The sequence below is a fragment of the Apodemus sylvaticus genome, chromosome 12 (assembly GCF_947179515.1).
Source record: "Apodemus sylvaticus chromosome 12, mApoSyl1.1, whole genome shotgun sequence".
NCBI classification, from domain to species: Eukaryota; Metazoa; Chordata; class Mammalia; order Rodentia; family Muridae; genus Apodemus; species Apodemus sylvaticus.
This window is the reverse complement of record NC_067483.1, coordinates 2,683,031-2,706,756: the sequence shown is the minus strand read 5'-3', so window position 1 is coordinate 2,706,756 and position 23,726 is coordinate 2,683,031. Positions and strand designations below refer to the sequence as shown.

At 37.4% G+C, this 23,726-nt stretch overlaps 1 pseudogene; it reads left to right on the top strand.

The window, feature by feature from the left end:
* LOC127697734 (contactin-associated protein like 5-1-like) overlaps nucleotides 1-23,726 on the top strand; it is a 508,343-nt pseudogene that overhangs the window by 247,258 nt on the left and 237,359 nt on the right.

Here is a 23,726-nt window from a genome sequence, read left to right as displayed (position 1 = left end):
ATGGTTCAATATAAGGAAATCCATCAATTCCATCAATGTAGTGCTATCCACTACATAAACAAACTCAAAGAAAAAAACATATGATCATCAAATTACATGCAGAAAAAACATTTGACAAAATTCAGCATCCTTTCATGATAAAAATGTTGGAAAGAACAGTAATTCAAGGCCCATACCTAAACATCTTTAAAGCAATATACAGCAAACCGATAGCCAACATCAAACGAAATGGAGAGAAATTTGAAGCAATCCCAGTAAAATCAGGGACTAGACAAGGCTGTCCTCTCTCTCCATATCATTTCAATATAGTACTTGAAGTTCTAGCTAGAACAATTAGACAACATAAGGAGGTCAAGAGGATACAAATTAGAAAGGAAGAAGTCAAATTATCACTATTTGCAGATGACATGATAGTCTACTTATGTGACCCAAAAACCTCCATTAGAGAACTCCTACAGCTGATAAACAACTTCAGCAAAGTGGCTGGTTATAAAATCAACTCAAGCAAATCAGTTGCCTTCCTATACTCAAAGGATAAGCAGACTGAGAAAGAAGTTAGGGAAATGACACCCTTCAAAATAGCCACAAACAATATAAAGTATCTTGGTGTGACTCTAACCAAACAAGTAAAAAATCTAATAGACAAAAACTTCAGGTCTCTGAAGAAGGAAATCAAAGACCTCAGAAAATGGAAAAATCTACCATGCTGGTGGATCGGTAGTCTTAATATAGTTAAAATGGCCATCTTCTCAAAAGCGATCTACAGATTCAACGCAATCTCTATCAAAATCCCAACTCAGTTCTTCACAGAGTTAGAAAAAGCAATTCTCGAATTCATCTGTAATAACAAAAAACCCAGGATAGCTAAAACTATTCTCAACAACAAAAGAAATTCTAGGGGAATCAGTGTCCCAACGTCAAGCAATATGACAGAGCAATAATGTTAAAAACTGCATGGCATTGGCACAGTGACAGACAAGTGGATCAAAGGGATAGAATTGAATATCCAGAAATAATTCCACACACCTATGGTCACTTGATCTTCGACCAAGGAGCCCAAAACATCCAGTGGAAAAAAGATAGCCTTTTCAACAAATGATGCTGGTTCAATTGGAGGACAGCATGCAGAAGAATGCAAACTGATCCATTCTTATCTCCATGTACTAAACTTCACTCCATGTGGATCAAGGACCTCCTTGTAAAACCAGACACACTGAAACTAATAGAAAACAACTGGGGAAGACCCTTGAGGACATGCGGATAGGGGAAACCTTCCTGAACAGATCACCAAGAGCTTATGCTCTAAGATCAAGAATTGACAAATGGGACCTCATAAAATTACAAAGTTTCTGTAAGGCAAAGGACACTGTAAAAAAGAACAAAACGGCAACTATCAAATTGGGAAAGTATATTCACCAACCCTACATCTGATAGAGTGCTAATATCCAATATATACAATGAACTGAATAAGTTAGACCCTAGGGAACCAAATAATCCTATTAAAAATGGGGTACAGATCTAAACAACGAATTTTCAGCTGAAGAAATTCGGATGTCCGAGAGGCACCTTAAGAAGTGCTCAACATCATTATTCATTAGGAAAATGCAAATCAAAATAACCCTGAGATTTCACCTTATACCAGTCAGAATGGCTAAGGTCAAAAACTCAGGAGACAGCAGGTGTTGGAGAGGATGTGGAGAAAGAGGAACACTCCTTCACTGCTGGTGGGGCTGTAAGATGTTACAACCACTTTGGAAATCAGTCTGGCAGTTCCTCAACAAACTGGACATGACACTTCCAGAGGACCCTGCTATACATCTCCTGGGCATAAACCCAAAGGATTCCCCAGCATGCAGTAAAGACACATGCTCCATTATGATCATAGCAGCCTTATTTATAATAGTCAGAAGCTGGAAAGATCACAGATGTTCCTCAAAAGAGGAATGGATATAGAAAATGTGGTATATTTACACAATGGAATACTACTCAGCAATTAGAAACAATGAATTCACAAAATTTTTAGGCAAATGGTTTGATCTGGAAAATATCATCCTAAGTGAGGTAACCCAATCACAAAAGAATACACATGGAATGCAATCTCTGATAAGTAGATATTAATTAGCCCAGAAGCCCTGAATATCCAAGGCACAAATCGCATAACAAATGACTCCCATGGAGAAGTATGGAGAGGGTCTTGATCCTCAAAAGGCTTGATCTAGCATTGGAGGGGAATATAAGGACAGAGAAAAAGGATGGAGGTGATTGGAGAATGGATGGAAAGAAGAAGGTTTATGGGATATATGGGGAGAGGGGATCTTGGAAAGGGGAAATCATTTGGAATGTAAACAAAGAATATAGAAGATAAAATATTAAAAAACAAAAAACAAAAAACAAAAAATTCTCAGTGAGTATCAAGTATTTTGGCAGATCCAACATTGGGGAATATATGGCCAGTGGAAAAACTCTTCTACTAAATACCAATGAATCGATAAGTTTGTTAGAAATAATGACAACAATAGTAAACTTAAATAATAAGTCAATCTGCTCACAGTTTCTGTTATACTATAACTTAAAAGATATTTCACTCTTGGAAAATTTTAAGTATTGCTAAGAAATCAAAAGGTTGAAAGAGAAAAACTAAAAAAAAGAAAAAGAAAAATGATAGCCTTTTAACAAATGGTGTTGATTTAACTGGCAGCTAGTTTGCAGTCAATAGGACATGCAGATACTGTCAATAGGACAAAAATACAACCAACAAATTAGGAAAACATCTTCACTATCCCTACATTAGACAGAAGGCTACTATCCAATATATAAAAATAACTCAAGAAATTAGAATCCAGAGAAGCAAATAATCCTAATAAAAAATAGAAACAGAACTAAGCAAAGAATTTTCATTGGAGGAATATCGAATGACTGAGAAGCACCTACAGAAATGTTCAACATCCTTAGTCATCAGGGAAATGCAAATCAAAACAATCCTAAGATTTCACCTCACACCAGTCAGAATGGCTAAGATCAAATACTCACGAGACTGCAGGTTCAGATGAGGATATGGAGAAAGAGGAACACTCCTCCACTGCTGGTGGGATTGCAAGTTGGTACAACTACTCTGGAAATCAGTTTGGTGGTTCCTCAGGTAACTGGGCATGATACTACTGGAGAACACCATTATATCACTCCTGGGAATATATTCAGAGGATTCCCCAGCATGTAATAAGGACACATGCTCTATTGTGTTCATAGCATCCCTATTTATAAAAGCCAGAAGCTGGAAAGAACCCAGATATTCCTCAACAGAGAAATGGATACAGAAAATGAGGTATATTTACACTATGGAATACTACTCAGCTATTAAAAACAATGAATTCATGAAATCCTTAGGCAAATGGGTGGAACTGAAAATTATCATCCTAAGAGAGGTAAACCAATCACAAAAGAACACAATGGTATGCACTTACTGATAAGTAGATATTAGCCCAGAAGCTCAGAATAACCAAGACACAATTCATGTATCAAATGATGCCCAAGAAGAAGAAAGGAAAGGCCCCTGGTCCTAGAAAGCCTCGATGCAGTAGTGTAGGAGAATACCAGGAAAAGGAAGCAGGAGGGGGTTTATTGGGGAACAGGGGGAGGGAGATAACTTATGGGAGTATTGGGGATGGGGAACCAGGAAAGGGGACATCATTTGAAATGTAAATAAAGAATATGTCTAATAAAAATGATAATATCTAATAAAAGATAAAAATAAAGATTAGTCAAAAGCTTGAGATATAGCTTTTAATGTACTTATTGTGGAAACATTAAGACTTCTGTTAGAACACTTGGCCCCATGTGCTGACAATGGGCATCTGTGTTAGCAGTCCCAGCACTGGGAAGGTGGAAAAAAGTTAAACTTGATTGTTATTTGGCTAGTATAGCTGAGTCAATGCATCCCAGAGGTTTAGGAATTTTTTTTTCCTGCTGATATGATAAAACACTGATAAAAAGAAACTTAGAGGAATAAATGTATTTGGCTTGCACTTCTGAATAGCTTTTATGTTTGAAGAAAGCCAGGGCATAATCTCACACAGAAATATGGAGGCTGAAAATATAGAACACCAACCTTTTCTAGTTTAATCACAGGCTTCTACTTTGTTAGCATTTATGAAATCACTTGTATAGGAATGTATGTTGCCCATAGTGGATCTTGTCCTCCCAAAAATTAATAATGAAGACAATCCTACTTGCTTATCTGAGCAATCTCTTAATTAAATGAAAGCCTAGATGGCTCTTGCCATGTCAAGTGGATGTCAAATAAGATATCCAGGTTCAGGGAGAGACCCTGCATCAAAATAATATGAAGAGCAATACAGGAAGACACTAAACAGTGGACTATGATTTTCACACAGATGTACACAAATATTGAAATCACATGGACAAAAGCACACATTTGAACATATACATGTACCATAAATGCACAAAATAAAACAATGACTACTGGGATCCAAACTCAGGTCTCACATAGCAAGCATTTTACTTGATGTTGAGCCATCACCCTAGAACTGTTTTCTACTAACTTTATCTTATGTGTACATATTATTAAAAAGTGAAAAATTCAAAAGTATAAACAAGAAGTCCAGTTGGGAACTGTTGGTAATAAAAAGCACATTATGAAGGTTTGAAATGTTATTTCAAACTAGTGAACATAACTGAAAAGAGCCAGAGTCATACATTATTCTTCCCATAATAAGTATATTCTTAACTTTATATAGTTATTTATTATATAGATTCACTAAAGGAAACTTCTACATGAAAAAACAACAAGCACACAAATCAGACTGTCTTTACTCAGAAAAAAAATAACATCTTACTTCCATTTTCTGTCAAGGTTTAGTATTATTGTGGTGACACAATTTAAAATCACTTTGAATTTTTATCTCTTAAGAACAGCAATGTTTCTGAAATGAGAAGCAGAAGTGACTGGGTATGATGAATAGTTTGCAATTCCTAGGAAATTAAATCTCCTCCTCTTTCACTTCTGAGGAGGTAGCAGAGAGGCAGTAGTAGTGGTTGGGACTTCTGAGTGTGGTAAGGATAATAATAGGAATAGCAAACACATATTTCTGCAGCTGAAAACTCAGGAGATTTAAATGCTTGCTTCCATGACTCTTAATCTTTATAAAATTTGGTATGTTTTAAATCTACTGAGCTTACTTAGTAACTTTGATCTCTCCATGTCTTATGACTGAAGTATATTGAGTATTCTACAATAGTGTTTTGCTTTCAAGATCTGGAAGGTAACAGAAAACAATGTCAGTAGCTGTAGTTTTTAAGGGAAATATGGAATCCCACTGAACAACCTGATTAATAGATAACATACAGGTAACCAATGCCTTGTGCTGATATTTTTATTTGAGAGTCTATAGTGGGGACATTGTCTTTTTTTATAGATTACAGTCAAACTCATTATGTACATGTATATATTGTAGGAAGCTTCTACAGTAAGATTTGATGTAGCATTTTCAAAGGTTCTTCATGCTTTTCTATATTCCTCTACCTTACCGTCTCATCTTCCACCCCACTGAACCTTTCTTGTTTTATTATATCCAATTCTTTGTAATAACCCCAGCATTCTAGCTGAATGAAACTCTGTGTGGGTGTGTGTGGGTGTGGCTATATTGATGTAAGACAACTTCCTAAAATTAGATCCTTCTTTCTACTATGTGGTTCTCATGAATAAGTCAGGTGGTCAGGCTTAGGAGCAAGCCTTTTTTATTCCAAGTCATCTCAATCTCAGATTATCTGGGATTTAGATGCATTATTTTTCTGATATAAAATAATCTCTAGGAGCTGGAATTTTCTGAGAAATATTTGAATCCTAGTTGTCCAATATTTTAAACTGTGCTATTCTTTCTTCCATTTCAGGAATTAGATGCTATTTTTTTTTCATAAGACCTTGTGTAGAAAGTAAAGGAAACTAACCACAAAATATGCAGGCAGGAGGATCAATGGAACAGGATTGAAGATCCAGAAATGAACCCACACACCTATGGCCACTTGATCCTCGACAAAGAGGCTGAAAACATCCAATGGAAAAAAGATAGCCTTTTCAACAAATGGTGCTGGTTCAACTGGAGGTCAGCATGCAGAAGAATGCGAATTGATCCATCCTTGTCTCCTTGTACTAAGCTCAAATCCAAATGGATCAAGGACCTCCACATAAAGCCAGACACTCTGAAGCTAATAGAAAAGAAACTGGGGAAGACCCTTGAGGACATCGGTACAGGGAGAAAGTTTCTGAACAAAACACCAATAGCGTATGCTCTAAGAGCAAGAATTGACAAATGGGACCTCATAAAATTACAAAGTTTCTGTAAGGCAAAGGACACCATCAAGAGGACAAATCGGCAACCAACAAATTGGGAAAAGATCTTCACCAATCCTACATCAGATAGAGGGCTAATATCCAATATATATAAAGAACTCAAGAAGTTAGACTCCAGAAAACCGAACAACCCTATTAAAAAATGGGGTACAGAGTTAAATAAAGAATTCTCACCTGAAGAACTTCGGATGGCAGAGAAACATCTTAAAAAATGCTCAACTTCATTAGTCTTTAGGGAAATGCAAATCAAAACAACCCTGAGATTTCTTCTTACAGCAGTCAGAATGGCTAAGATTAAAAATTCAGGAGACAGCAGGTGTTGGAGAGGGTGTGGAGAAAGAGGAACACTCCTCCACTGCTGGTGGGGTTGCAAATTGGTACAACCACTCTGGAAATCAGTCTGGTGGTTCCTCCGAAAACTGGGCACCTCACTTCCAGAAGATCCTGCTATACTACTCCTGGGCATATACCCAGAGGATTCCCCACCATGTAATAAGGATACATGCTCTACTATGTTCATAGCAGCCCTATTTATAATTGCCAGATGCTGGAAAGAACCCAGGTATCCTTCAACAGAAGAATGGATGCAAAAAATGTGGTATATCTACACAATGGAGTACTATTCAGCCAGTAGAAACAATGAATTCATGAAATTCTTAGGCAAATGGATGGAGCTAGAGAACATCATACTAAGTGAGGTAACCCAGACTCAAAAGGTGAATCATGGTATGCACTCACTAATAAGTGGATATTAACCTAGAAAACTGGAATACCCAAAACATAATCCACACATCAAATGATGTACAAGAAGAAAGGAGGTTCTGGAAAGACTCAGTAAAGCAGTATTCGGCAAAACCAGAACAGGAAGTGGGAAGGGGTGGGTGGGAGGACAGGGGAAGAGAAGGGGGCTTATGGGACTTTTGGGGAGTGGGGGGCTAGAAAAGGGGAAATCATTTGAAATGTAAATTAATTATATCGAATAAAAAAATTAAAGAAAAAAGATATGTAAATGAAGAATATATTCAATATTAAAAATTTAAAAAGCAAAAAAAAAATATTCTAGTATAAAATAATTGGATCAAAAAATGTCTTAAGTTTTGTCCCTGCTGTTGATTGATTCAGTCTTATAAGTGCTTGGGAGCTCATATTGGTTCAGACACCCAGCCTTCTTCCCAGGAATCATTCCTACATTATCTATGTCTTGTTTATAGTATCTTTCATAAGACGGAGGATACTAGAGTCAAGGAAGTAATCAAAGTCTACTTACAGCTTTTTTTCTTTAGAGCTTAATCTTGTGGCCATAGCTATATTACTATGGGAATATAAAATACAACAAAAAAAAGAAATCAATCACCCTTCCACACACACACACACACATACACACACACACACACACACATACACACACACACATACACACACACACACACACAGAGTATAGATCTCTTATTATAAAAAGAATGTAGAATCAGTATACCACAGTAACAAACTTGCTTGTGGCATGCTGGCCACTAAGGAGAATATATTTCAGAGAGATGTTAATCATGGATCTTTCATCTCTGTTTTAAATCTTATTTAGTTGATGGAAAGAAAAACAAGCTTATCAAATAAGAATATAAGAGACTAGCTGATACCCAAAGACAGTCCCCATGTCCTACATGTCTCATGATCAGTAAGATTTCTGCCTTTCTTCCTCCAGCTCCAGTATCAATATATTTAGTCATATAAAGTGAGGGACTGTGCACTTGGAACCACAATACATTAAGTCTATGAGCTAAGCATGGGTCTGAATGAATGTGTAGTGGCAACCAGAATATAGACAATCTTTCGGCTACCCAGCTGAAGTCTCTCTTCACTGGGTAAACACTCTTCCACTTGTTGGAAGGCAAATAAGAACATTATAGGAAACAGCATTGTATTAGTCGGAGTTCTCTAGAGTCACAGAACATATGGGCAGTCTCTATATAGTTAGGGTATTTGTCTATGACTTGCAGCCTGTAGTCAAACTCCCCAACAATGGCCAGCAGCAGCTGTGGATGGAAGTCCAAGGATTTAGCAGTTGCTCAGTAGCACGAGGCAAGCAGGCAAGGAAGAGTGAGTCAGTCTTCCTTCTTCCAATGTCCTTATATAGGTCTCCACCAGAAGGTGTGGCCCAGATTAAAGGCTGTAGGTCTCCAGCAGACAGTGTGTCACAGATTAAAGGCTGTGGGTCTCTCACAGAGGATTTGGTGCAGATTAAAGGTGTGTGCCACCACTTGGAGGTCTCCTTGTCTTAAACTTCTGGAATTCATAGCCACTATGCTTCAATATCTCCATGTCAAGATCAAGGTCAGAAACTTGTATCTCTGAGCCCCCAGATTGGGATAAAAGGTGAGATTTCCAATTCTTGATTATAGTTCATTCCAGATATAGTAAAGTTGACAACCAGGAATAACCACTACAAGCATTCAAGTTTAAGAAAAAAAGTGACTCTATTAATTATTATAATTAGTAGTACTCTCCCCTCCTGTTCTGAGCAAAAGAACCAGCAAAATAGTTGATGTTCATCAACCACTCTGGAATACCCCTCACCCCAGGTTACAGAGGACTTGAAAATTCAACAGTCAATAATAGTATATTTTGAATTACTTTTTCTTACTTCACATGGTAACAAAAACCTTGAGGTTTCCAATTGTGAGAGAATGAATATTTGTTATTGACAAAATTCAAATTTCAATAATTATCTAGGAGTCAAGTAGCTATTACAAAGTCCTTGTGAGTCTTAGTGTAGTAGATTACACATGACCTTTGCCAGGCTTTTTCATGAAATGTGCTTGTTCATACACAATTACCTCTTCTGTTTCCTATGCTTGTGTGGTTGGACAACTGTCTGCTTCTCATGTTTCTAGCTGACCCTACCTTTGCAGGCTATCCTGGCTTCAGGATTCAGCTTTATTCTCTCTGTCTTTGAAAGTCATTTCTGAGCACATCCACTGTGCCAGTATAGTTACTTCTGTCTTTCTCCTGTGAAAGTTCTGCACATGCTTTCTTTGAACATTTCTCTACCTTGCATCCAAAATTCTCCACATGGAGAATAAATATTAAATGAAAAAATTAAGTCCATGGAAGGCTCAATGAATGTCTTCTTTTCAGCTTCATATCCACAGTGAAGTATATGTCCCCTAGTAGGTTCATAATACTGATTTGAAAAGAGAAAAAAAAAAGAGCAAGCAAGAGAAGAATGGAAGAAGGAAGGAAGGAGGTAGTATCATAATCACAGTGCTTTCCATGAGCATGTGGCCCTGGAATACAAGATAGAAAATTAGCTTTGAAAGTACTAGGAGTTTATGTACAGAGGCACGGACTGTGCCTTAACTCTGAACTTTCAGGAATCTCTGACATAGGAAACAGTGACTTTCTAAGGCATTATTACAAGTCTTTCTTTCATTCTGTACCAGGAACTGGTGGTTGGTCCCCAGCAAATTCCAGTGCCCAACAGTGGCTCCAGATTGACCTGCTAAACAGAGTGGAGATTACAACAGTGGCCACCCAGGGAAGATATGGGAGCTGTGACTGTGTGACAAGCTATCGCCTGATGTTTAGTGACACTGGGTACAACTGGAGGCAGTACAATCAAGAAGACAGGATATGGGTTAAGAAATATTTTCCTCTTCCAGTGAATAAAAATGGGATGTGTTAATGCTAACTTTTGCATATTTCTTCCATCTTACTGAAAACAAACTGTAGGGGCTTAGTCACTGTCCTGTGTCCATTCAGAAATAATGAGATCACATCTAGGCCCTGATTCCAATGTAGCTCTATCCCAAATAAATTCAGAATATCAGTGTGTTTCACCTTTTCTAGCAATTTCAACGATTTTAAGACAAAATCCCTTGCATCGTCTATAAAAAGAGAAAACATGGTGACAACAATGTAATTATCAGTAATACTGTTTCATTAATTATCTTATTTTGTTTTGTCCATTATGCTGTGGTAAAATTCTGCCAATAAAAGCAATATAAGTGAGAATTTTGTTATGGTTCATGGTTATTATCTTTCTCAGCAGAGAATTCACAACTATGGGAATTTGAGGTGGCTGGTCACATAGCATCCATTATCAGAAGGATTAATGAATGCCATGATGCTGCTCTCCCCACTTTCTTCTGGATCCTAACCAGGGAATGCTGCCACCCACAGTAGGCAGATATTCCTTTATATATTAGGACCATCAAGATAGTCCTCTACAGATATGTTCAGATGTTCAACTATCAGCAGATTCTAGATTTTGTCAAGTTGACAATTAGCAATCACCATCATAAATACAAATACAAATGGCAAATATAAATGCCAGCATATTCCTGAATTCAAAGTTAGCCTGGGACAAAGGGAAATTAGGTCCAGATGTGGTCAGCGTGGTGATCTCAGAGTCAGATCTCATCCAGGGAGTTTATTTTCTATGCTTACAAAAGCAGGCAGATCTCTCAGTGCATTTGCAATGTTAAGAAAAGTGAGCTTGTTGTCTTTTCCTAGGAGTCAAGGAGCTAATGGCAAAATTGCTGACTGGTAGAATAATCAAATGGAAGATTGGGACTGACAATTGAATTGATAAGTAAATAAAAGACTTTGAGCTTTGATCTGTAGAGTTGAACTGTTTGATGATCTCCAGAGAAAGCTTTGCCCAGCAGAACACAGGCTGTCAGCTTGCACCCTATCATTTGACTTGGATTCATTTCTTTTGCTGTTCCCAGACACAACTTCAGAACCGTTTTCCAAACTGAGACTGGTCCATGGCAATTTTTCATTATGAAAATAGTTTTAAAAGGCTCTTCTATCTTTTTTCTCAATATCGAAGTATCTCAATGTTTATAGATTTGTGCTTGCATTGATGTTGAGTTTGGAGTGAGAAATAAGCACTCTTTCTGCCAAGGAAGCAATTTTAAATTTTTATGTTGACTTTAGGGGTGAAAATGAATGCCAGATCACTTATTTTCTCTAGAGTTTTTCATCAGAACTAGTTGTTTTCAGACAGAGTTGCAGTTTTGAGTTATTTTGTTTCCATGTTTAAAAAATACATCTATGTTTTCATTTTCCTCACCTCTAAATACCCTTCTTTCAGCCTTTCTAGTCCTCAGCAAACATTTCAATGAGTCCTATCTGTGTTTGGGGAACAGCTGACAAAGGACTCTAAACCTTGTTTGACCTTTTAGTTCCCTTAAGTTTCAAGAGTTTGCTTTTCATTTCATGGCAAGCACCACACTCTTCTACATCTATGAAAAACAAAGCCTTTACACATTGGATTGATATTAGGGTGTTTAGATAAAGAATTGTGGAATTGTTAAGGTTCTTAGAGATACAGGTTGATTGGTAAGACTGCTGTCACCCTAGCCCATTAACCCTCAACAGCACTGACAATGACCAAGCCCCATTAGCACTACTAGTCAAATTTAAGTTTAATTTCTAAGTATAATTGATTGTGACATTATGGTCTATTTCTCCTTTATTACTAATTTCTTTTAAATGTTTCTCTTTTTTTTTTCTGGTCTTATGTGAATCATGAAATGTTATCAGACCTACTCTGAAATAATATTAAACATGTTTAATATATACACTGCTAAATATAAAATTAGGAAATTTTCAACTATACATATTAGTACCTTTGTATTGCAAATACTATCTAAACTCTGAAATGCTCAAGGAGAATATGTCAAACTGGTATTTTAAAAACATTTCACAGAAATATGCAGCTGCCTAGCAATACCTCATAATTTTTTAACAAGCTAAGCCTCTGGCCACTAACTAATCAGTGAAGCTACCTCAAGGACAGATTTGGCAACAAATTTTAGATACCTTGTGGATCTAAAGTATCTGTAAATTATGACATGAACATGGGAGATAAATACAAAGATTAAAATTCTAACTCTAAGCAGAGGGTTGAACCAGAGTGATTTGCTTTGTGTGTCTTGGTAGGATGCATTTGTAAATTAGGTGAAAAGCTGCAGAATTCTCTTCCGTTCCACTCTGTTTGTTCCAGAAAAGACCCCCATGTAATTAGGCTAGAGTACAGTGCATACCCTATGAGACATCTCCTGAGATTAGTATTTAGGTCTGCAGTGAGGCAGGACAAATAAACCACCTGACTTTCCTGCCTGCTGTTACACATCCATCAAAAGTTACAAAAATTGTTTCTGTTATCCATTCCATTTCTCTCCTACTTGGGAACTTCCAAGTTACCTAAAATCTTTGATGACATCAGCACTGCCACCCTCTTTTAATTGTGTTCACAAAGAAAGCACACAGACCAAGAAGCTTAGTTAACTGGTGTGAGTCCTGGGGTCTAAAATTTCTTTACCTTCCAGTCACCTTCCAGATTTCCCTTTTCAAATCTGGTCCATACATTATCTCTGTGATGGTTTGCTTAATTTGTCTTTTGCAAGGGCACTCCAAGAAGCCCATTGCAGGGTTCAGATTTCAGACAGACATTTGTGACTGGTACCTCCTTCTGCTTGAATCATGCATATATTTAGCTGATTTGTCACTCACATCTTCCTGAACTCTACTCAATCTGTGAAAGACCAGCTTGCATTAGACACAGGCCACTTTTTCTAAAAGGGTGGAGATGTGCTAATTGTTTATATGACAACATGAAAACTGTTGTCTGAAGGATGTAGAGAACAGGGACAAGATCCCTGTGGGTAAAAAAGAACTTGTAGAGTTGTGTCCATGAAGAAACAAGGAAGCTTGCAAGACATTTTCTATGGACTGATAATTCCAGCTCAGAAGACAACCTTCTAAAGTTCAAAGTGCTTTCCTTTGGGTATCTGTTCCCTGGACATGCATTTCTGCATAGCATATACTCTTTAACCAGCGCTAAAGCACATGGACACTCTGATAAGATTATGAGCAGATCATTCCAACTCTTATTGATGCCTAATAGGTTTCTTTCATCGAAGACATTGAGATTTCAAAAGTTAGAGAATGCTGGGTTTTCAGTGTTCCCGGAACTCCCAGGGACAAAACCATCAAGCAAAGAGTACAAATGGAGTTATCTCTGGCTCCAGACACATTGGCAGCAGAGGCCCATCTTGTTAGACACCAAAGTGAGGAGAGGCCCTCGGTCCTGGAAAGACTTGATGCTGTAGTGTGTGGTGTAGAAGAATAGCAGGACAGGGAAGCAGGGGAGAGTTGATTAGGGAAGCAGAGATGGCTTGTGGGATTTTGAGGGGAGGGGGAACCAGGAAAGGAGAAAGCATTTCAAATGTCAGTAAAGAATATATCTAATAAAAAAGAAAAACAAAAAACAAACAAACAAAAAAACTTTAAAAAAAATAATTAAAGCTGGCCTGTGCCGAAGTAGCAGCTGGTTGCAAACTCTGCTCCCCCTGTAAATGCCATCTATGCACACGCCGATGGGTGATGCCTCAGCCTGAAGGCACTAGCACTTAGGAAAGCATGCTCTCTGATGATTAAGATGAATCAGGTCTCACCAAGATTCCAGAATATAATGCTCAGCCAAATCAAAGTAGAAACTCAAGCCTCCTGGGAAATTCTGGTATGAGACGCTTTGTGGGGAGATGTGGACACAGCACTGCTTCACCTTTGCTCCTACTCAGCTTCCCAGGACTGCAGTCCTAGCCTAGGTTGCTTGGGGCCTCCTGGACTCCCCTGACCAACAACTTATTAGTTTTCCTAAATTCAATAATTTTTGATTTAGATAATAGATTTTGTTTGTGAGTATTTATTCAAAGTAGCATAGCTTTAATTAATATATATGCCTATATACAAACATATATTATATGTAATATTAAATAAACATAAAATAATATAATCCCTTAGTCTTTTTTACAAAACACTTAGTATTATTTAACCCTCCTCTTTGGTCTTTAAATAATGTTTAACTACAAAATTAAAAAAATATAGTGTACACTACCAAGTGTGAGAAAACAAATGAGAGAAATATCTTTAAAATCCAGGCAATCACCAGACATGATGGATGTTTGTTTAATTTTAGAACTCTGGAAGCCCAAGGCAGGCATTAGTCATGAATAAAACACTATGTCCATGCAACAAAAGTCCCAGCAAATGCCTTTCATACTGTGTTGTTCTATATAGTCTTATTATTCTATGTTAAAGGTATTAAGGTAAAGACTGTGAAGATTGAGCAGTGGCTAAGAATACTCAGTATACAAGCATGAAGGGCTATGTCTATGAATGCATCCCTCGATCTCTCATTAAAAAACAAACAAATAAACAGAAAGCTAGGTTTGACCCTGAGCCTACATATGTACCCAGAGCTGTCATGAGGTAGGAGGATCACTGTGGCTTGCTAGCACCAATGCTATCTCAAGTTACACTGAGTGGACCAGTCCCAAGGGACTAAGTAAGAAAGTGATAGATCAGAACATATAACACCTGCTTTTATTTTCAGAGTGCACAGAAGTGTGTAGATATACACATTCTAAAATAAGAATGAAGGCTGTGTTATATAGGATCAATGTTTTAATCTCTTAATGGTTCTGGATATACAGAAGAGGAAGAGATTATATATTTAAGTCTCTTCGTGTAGCCTGGTACTAGGCATAAAATGAGATCAAACCTGTGAGATAGTATTGTCTAAAAAGAATAAGAAAAGTTAAAGAAGTAGAAAGTGGGATTAGGCATAAGGAATGGAGCTGGATGTAATTGGAAGAGAAGGAAGAGGTGAATTTAATCAAGACACAGTGTATTAAATTTTCAAAGAGTGAATAAACATGTGAATTTTTTTCAGGAAACTTCCCAAAGAACTAATACAACCTTTTTAAAACCGAAATAAATGAAGAACTCTGTACACTTAGGCTGTCAAAAGGTACCACTAATGCAAACATAAATTTCTGGCATGAAGTAGGTTGTTTTCCAGCTGTGCCACTGGATAAAAATGTAACTTGCACTACCTTAGCACATCATTGACATCAGCCATGGCACCTGTAGACAAAGTTGCCTTCTGATACTCAGCCTTCATTCCTCCACATTACCTGATCTGACTACCTTTCTTGAGGTGGTAGGACGTACCTGGAAATGGAGTCTTATCTTCACATTAATACAGCTTTAAATCAACAAACATAGACTTCTGAAGCTCAGTATTCTCCTTGAGGTGCCCCCGTGGCTGTCTTTGCTGATCTGGGATACCCTTAAGTCTAAAGGAACCCTGCTGAAAAGGGAAGGAACAAGTGTTCTTGTGAACATCTGGTTCTTGATACAACCTCTCAGCAGGCTTATCTCTAGAATTATGGCTTTATACATAAACTTAAAACTTCCTGACTGATGCCCATCTGCTTTTCTTTCTTTCTTCCTTTCTTTCTTTGTTCCTTTTTCTTTCTTTCTTTCTTTCTTTCTTTCTTTCTTTCTTTCTTTCTTTCTTTCTTTCTTTCTTTCTTTCTTTCTTTTTGTGTGTGTATTATGTTTTTGGTCTTCCAGTTTTCTTTTCTTTTTTATATTTTTATTTTCTATATTTTTGTTTTCATTCCAAATGATTTCCCCTTTCCCAGATCCCCCCCCTCCCTGAACCCCACTATACCTCTCCTGGGCATATACCCAAAGGATTCCCTGGCATGCAACAAAGACACATGCTCCATTATATTTATAGCAACCTTATTTATAATAGCCAGAAGCTGCTTTTCTTTCTTAATGTGAGAGTTAGCTGTGGTATTTCACGGCACTTCACTGTGTGGGGTCTAGCCTCTTCAGGAAGCTAATGCTTTCCCACAATTACTCAGGAGGCATTTACACACACTGCATGGACAAGGAGCTAACATGCAGTCTTCAATATCACTATTTATATGAAAACTTTCTATGAAAGGACAGATAACTGATATAAAAGGACTGGTACTATCTGCTTAAAATTAATTATTCTAAATTCAGTTATGAAATTAACCTTGTTGTTAATTTACTCCATGTTTCCCAGTGCTGGGAGCCAATTCCAGGAGAGTTGTTTCTTTCTTCTTGGTTCTTGAGGCAGTGGAGGGGGAAAGAGTGTCAGAGGGGGTAAGACTTTGTCTTATGGAAAATTTATGGTTGCTGTATAATAAAAAGTTTACTTATCTAAGTTACTATGGCTAATGTAGCTGACCTGCCTTCTGTGTTCCTCTGAAGCCAGAGACTGCAGCCTCAGGCACTTAACACCTTATGCTAAAACAGCAGAAGATTAAGTAAAGGATTAGTTGCTAGAGCCTTTTCCCTATTGTCCAAATGCCTCTTACTTGTCAGTCTATGGGGAAGTTAGGAGAAACAAACTTCTATTGAAGCAGGAGAAGAAGGAAAAACTTTTACATAAGTGAATATGCATAATCTCACATAATTTCATTTGCAGCTTCAATGATACATATTTCCATGCAAATTCATTTGGGCTCAGCTTACATGTATTCTCAAAATTTTATACTCACACACACAAACACACACACACACACATGCATACATTCTCACAATTACATCCTTACACACACATCCATACTTACATATACATATGGAGCAAAAGACCAAACACTGTTGCAGAAAGAATTCACTTATTCGGGATAAAAAAAAAATGGACTACAATATTTACTATATTGAGAAAGAAAAAGCTTCCAAGCTTTTAATTCTAAATGAATTAAATCCATCTGTGTTAGAAAAAAAGCTTTGTTTCTTTTAATAAGACCAAGCCTGCCTTGTCCTTACCATGAGGCAGAACAGGTCCCATGGTAAGGAGAAGGCTGCCTGCTCCTTCTGCCCTCTGCAACATCTTCTTTTTTCTCTTTTTCCCTCTGCCTCCTGCACATTGTTCTCTTAGTTATTTTATGTTACCTATAGTTTCTAAGTTATTCCACTCTGCGTTCTCCTTCTAATCTTGTTCTCTTCTGACTGAAAACTTCCTCAGTTTAGTTCTTTTAGCTCTGTTCCTCTCACCTAAATTCTTCTAGTCTAACAATTCTCTTTGTCCTCAGACCTTAAATATCTTTCAAAATATATGATCCCATGTTACAAAGTCCATCACAAGTTCACACATAATAGCAAGTCATAAATTGAAATAGAAGTTTACAACAGAGAATGTTTACATGCATATCCATTAGGAATAATCATCTATCACTTGTCTTCTTCACAGGTTCATAGAAACTTTAAAACCATAACTAAGTTATAAGTGAAGTTTTGTATACATACAGTCAATATTTCATCTTCTGTCCTAGAACCCATAATAAGTCATTAGTTCCCTTTATATGACCTTTGGTTAATTGTTTTGCAACCTTTTGGGCTGTGCTCTGAGTAGGAGAAAGTCTGATTGCTTTCTAAGAGCAATTAGCTTGTGACACTTGGGAGACTTCTCACTGCAGTTTTGACTATCAGAAAATGACCTAGTAGCAGTCCCATTATAAAAGAGTTTAATAATCACAGATATAATTTTAGGAATTCTTATAGGATCATCATTAAAATTAAGTCATCAATTTGTCTACATAGCATCACTGTAAGACAGTACATCCTCGTGGATCTGCAGAGTTCTGCTCCAAAGGGGTGTGTTATTATTTATTGATTATCATATATGTTTAATAATAACAGGAAAAGCATATTAACCTTTCCTAAAATTAGTCCCACACAGCCTTGCTGAATGAGGGCTCATCTGTCACAGATTATATAATAATCTGAAGCCAGCCATTTCTGGATGATCCTGAAATTATTAGTTTGTCCCATTATGGCTCCCAACATCCCAGGAAGTTCTGAGCATGAAGAAAGTCTTCAGAACCTAATAATACCAATTAAGTTCATTAGGTTCTGAAGACTTGCTTACTAGACTAGAAGAAAACAGAGTTGATATTTTAATTTTAACATATGTTTTTTGCTTCTTTAAATTTACTGAATTATATTAAGTATAGTGTCTGAGAGACTTAATTTTAATTGCCTTCTCTTTATGGATGTGTGTGTGTGTGTGTGTGTGTGTGTGTGTGTGTATGTGTTTGTGTATAATTGTATATTTTTATACTGATGTGCATGCACATATGTGTGCCTGCATGTGGAAGACAGACTTCAAATTTAAGTGTTCTTCCTCCAGGCATTTTTGGAGACAGTTCGTCTCGGTAGTCTGGATCCCTTTCATTTGGTTCTGCTAGCTGACCAGCAGACACCAGGAATCCACTTGTCTCTAGTTGTCAAATGCTTAGATTACAAATGTATACTCCCATAAGCACCTTTTCTCTTGTGTCCTGGTTCCTGGACTCAGATCCTAATTATGCACACCAAGAACTTTACAAACCAAAAGATCTCCACCGCTCTACTGAGCTTTATATACATGGAATTTGTGTTTCATCTTTAAGCTGTTGTTTTCTATATTTTGGCTCTGCTTTGAAGTTTAAAATAATCTTTGGTTCTGACAGATAACTAAATCCCTAGTAACCTTAGCTCCCTCCCTTGAAAAGAAAGAGTAATGAAGATGCTGACCTCACATGACCTGTAAAGCACAGTTACAATAAATGAGCATGCCCTAAAATGCCCCATAGTGTTTGTTAAGGCACAATGTGGAGAACTCTGCTTGTAGAACTTCTAACCCAATAGATTAGTATTAGGTTAAGTATTTGCATTTCTAAAAGGAAAATATCAAATGTTTGTGGAACATTGGCTATTCCCTAACTTTTTCAAGCTCCTTTTAAACCATAAGTGGATTCATGCACTTGATGAGTTCGACCAGAGCTAAAGTGGTGAAAAACATTACTATTATTAAAGGCAGTATGTGGCATCTACATAGTTCAAGTAAAAAGAGGATGACTATTCTCAGTTTCTTTAATTAGAGCATTGTATAGAAAATAAGAAATAAGCCTAAGATGTCAACGTTTTTTGCATAAACTGAAAGCTCAATGGGACAGATAATCTGTACTTGGATTATGTGCAGAATTACTTAGGCAAGCTCATTAAAGACAATTAGCTCACTGGCCTTGCAGCAAACAGAGGAGATATAGAAGAGCCTGAGAATCATACGGATGCTTAAAGTAAAGAACTCTAGGCCAAAATCTGAAATCCCAGGTGTCTACTAGGTCTGTAGTCAACTGTAAAGCTTCAGCCCTGGATAGGGCTCCTGAAAATAAAGACTTTCCCTCCCTTTTATAAAAGAAAAGAAGCCAAGAAGAAACTCATCTTCACTAAAATTATTTACCTTAATATCACAATAGCAGCCAGTGCTAAGGAGAGAATTGCAATATCAAAACCACAAGGCACAATTGCTCTTAAGGAAGACTTGATTTTTGTTGCCTCAGTGAGAATTCAAGCAAAGAGGGATAATGCAAAGATGATGGGTACAGTGTAATAATATAAATGCATCAACACCACAAGCGAAATATGGAGTGTGTAGAGTTGATATGTTTCATGTCAATGCTCAGTTAAAGTGGTTCACATATGAGAAAAACATTCCCTCTGTCTGAGAGTACACAGATATTTTCTATGCTGTTTTGAAACACAAAAAGATGCCAAATGGGACCACAAAATGCATTAGGCACCCCCAACTTGCCTTGAAAAGCATCATTATACTCTGTAGCTGGAGATTGTATCAGAAACTGTGGTATAGCCAATAAATGAAGATAGTAGCGAATTTTTTTCTTCAAAGGATTACAGAGGAGAATTCCCCACAGAAAAAGAGGATGCTCATCAGTTAAGAACTCACAGAACTGAGTTCAATTCAGTTTTCATCATCCAAAGTCACAACTTGCCACTCTAGCTCCAGTAGATCCAATACCTATGGTTTCTAGAGGCATTGTACTCATTTACAAATATAAGCACGTGCGCGCGCGCGCGCGTGCACACACACACACATTTTAAACTACAACACAATTTTTTTATTATTATTATTCGATATAATTTATTTACATTTCAAATGATTTCCCCTCTTCTAGCCCCCCCACTCCCTGAAAGTCCCGCAAGCCCCCTTCTCTTCCCCTGTGCTCCCACCCACCCCTTCCCACTTCCCCGTTCTGGTTTTGCTGAATACTGTTTCACTGAGTCTTTCCAGAACCAGGGGCCACTCCTCCATTCTTCTTGTACCTCATTTGATGTGTGGATTATGTTTTGGGTATTCCAGTTTTCTAGGTTAATATCCACTTATTAGTGAGTGCATACCATGATTCACCTTTTGAGTCTGGGTTACCTCACTCAGTATGACATTCTCTAGCTCCATCCATTTGCCTAAGAATTTCATGAATTCATTGTTTCTAATGGCTGAATAGTACTCCATTGTGTAGATATACCACATTTTTTGCATCCACTCTTCTGTTGAGGGATACCTGGGTTCTTTCCAGCATCTGGCAATTACAAATAGGGCTGCTATGAACATAGTAGAACATGTATCCTTATTACATGGTGGGGAGTCTTCTGGGTATATGCCCAGGAGTGGTATAGCAGGATCTTCTGGGAGTAAGGTGCCCAGTTTTCGGAGGAACCGACAGACTAATTTCCAGAGTGGTTGTACCAATTTGCAACCCCACCAGCAGTGGAGGAGTGTTCCTCTTTCTCCACACCCTCTCCAACACCTGCTGTCTCCTGAATTTTTAATCTTAGCCATTCTGACTGGTGTAAGATGAAATCTTAGGGTTGTTTTGATTTGCATTTCCCTAATGACTAATGAAGTTGAGCATTTTTTAAGATGCTTCTCCGCCATCCGAAGTTCTTCAGGTGAGAATTCTTTGTTTAACTCTGTACCCCATTTTTAATAGGGTTGTTTGGTTTTCTGGAGTCTAACTTCTTGAGTTCTTTATATATATTGGATATTAGCCCTCTATCTGATGTAGGATTGGTGAAGATCTTTTCCCAATTTGTTGGTTGCCGATTTGTCCTCTTGATGGTGTCCTTTGCCTTACAGAAACTTTGTAATTTTATGAGGTCCCATTTGTCAATTCTTGCTCTTTGAGCATACGCTATTGGTGTTCTGTTCAGAAACTTTCTCCCTGTACCGATGTCCTCAAGGGTCTTCCCCAGTTTTTTTTCTATTAGCTTCAGAGTGTCTGGCTTTATGTGGAGGTCCTTGATCCATTTGGATTTGAGCTTAGTACAAGGAGACAAGGATGGATCAATTCGCATTCTTCTGCATGCTGACCTCCAGTTGAACCAGCACCATTTTACAACACAATTTTTAAAAGAAGGGGCCCTTTGAACTGGACTGGAATTATCAGAGAATCCAGCATTCCTCATTCCTTAAATTATTTGAATATAATTTAGGCTATCAGGCATGTGTGAGACAATAGATTAAGTTGATTTTTAAAGTACGATGGGACAGTCTTCTGTGGTGTGAAGACAAATATGTGGAAGGGGCAGTGTGAAGATCTGTGTGAAGTTGGGGAGATACCTGTTTAGTAATTTTTCCCTAGAAGCAGTTTTGACTTTTGTGTGTCACTTTTCTTCTTTTATGACAAGCTGCAATGACATAGGCTCAGCCTTCTATAACAGACTGAGAACCTGAGTATCTAGAAGGAATAAGGACAAAGCAGACTAGTGTACACATACTACCTTGATATTCTAAGCATCTTTGCTGACTGTGGGTCAGCCTTCAGTGGACATGGAGATGATTGCATACTCTCATGGACCTCCCTCAGCCTTCCTGTAAAGTAGCTGCTTCTGTGATGTGCTACTATTTCAGACATTGAATCTATGTGAGTGTTGTATGTTTGTGAGAATGGATGAAGGTCCACATATAGGGCTCACATGGCTCCATGATGTACAAAAAGCAAGAAAATGTGCTGCACCAGCACTAAGATTTAAGTATAAGTATATGTACTCATGTAAACTGCCAGATGTGGTCACATGCATTTTTATGCCCAAATCTGTGTAGGGAAGTGACAGAAGGATCACTGACCTTGCTGACTGCCAGCTATCTCATGCAACAATAAGAAACAGTCTCAAGAGAGTAAGTCAGAGAATGATAGAGCAGAATACTTGATATCCTTTTCTGGACCCTGCATACATGCACTAGGATAGATGTATTCACACATACATGTGCACACTAACTCCCAAACCAAAACCCAATGAGGTTTGACCTGCATGATGGGAAAACTACACATAATATAAGAGTTAACTTAGTCCATGTTAAGAAAAAATGAGAGGGAATCTGTTTAAACAAATCCAATTTAGAGGCCAGGAGCAGAGTGCCCTTTCAATTAAGATGGCTTTTCCCACACTTGGAAACACTAAGACTGCATTGCTAGTGTAGATGTATACATGCAAGTGACTGCATCTCCAGAGACTCAGCAGAAGACCAACCACCCTGCCGAGCAGGTGCAGCACAGCCTCTCTCCCTGACCAAGAAGAACTTGATTAATCAAGAAGTCACCGTGCATTCTACTTCAGTTTCCCTGCCTGGTAGTATAGTCTTAGCTCAAGTATCTTTATTATGCAACTCTTTTATCCCACAAATATGTTAGCTTATCGGTGTTCTCTTTTGAGAAGGATTTGTCATTTAATAATTACTGAAACAATTAGATGACAACCTGATAAATGGATTTCTCAATTCTGTGTAATGGATAAAAAATTTATCATGGAAGAAAATGAAAGATCAATTGATATTGTGGATAAATTTTAAGAATAGAGTAGCAGTACTCAAAATTTTAAGTTCTTACACACTTACAAAAATCAGTGTGAATGTTTTTTGAACCATTTTTTTTTCTGGAACCTGAAGACTTTCAGATGGCTGTATTTCAATGTACAGATGAACGAAAAAAAAAAATTCTACCTTCAGGGTGTGACTCTAATATCTAAGCAAGAGTTGATAGACTCTCTCAATATATATGTATAAATTACATTTAAATAAGTATGTTCTATACATACACATAAACTTGAATATTAGCATGCTGGATTTAATTTGAAATATAAATTTTAATTATCTAATTTTAAAAGGTTGTGATAGTTATTAAGATACTAGAAAAAGATGAGTACATTCACTTTGTATTAAATATTTAATTTTACAATTAGATGACTTATGTAAATTGTGCCAAATTAGTGTAAGGTTATATTTGTAACCAGTATTTCTGCAACAGGAAACAGCACACATCACATAGACCTGTGATTTATACCTCCTTACCTAGGTACCACTGGCCATTAGCAAAAACTTTGAGCCCTGATATAAGAAAGCAAGATTGATCCTAATGTGTACATTGACCCTAACATTGCAGTTGAAGTGACATCAACTTTGTTTTTGGCTTAGTTACTTCTTCAGCTGTGATAAAGTTAACTGACAAAAGAACTTATGGGAGAAGATGCTTATTTTGTCTCTGCAGTTCTAGGATGATCTAATTCATCATTGTAAAGAAGACATGATGACAACATGACAGAAGCTCACATTACATCCACAGTTAAGGAACAGAGGTTAAAAGAGGTGAGCTGCAAAAACTCACGATTTACCCCAGTGAGC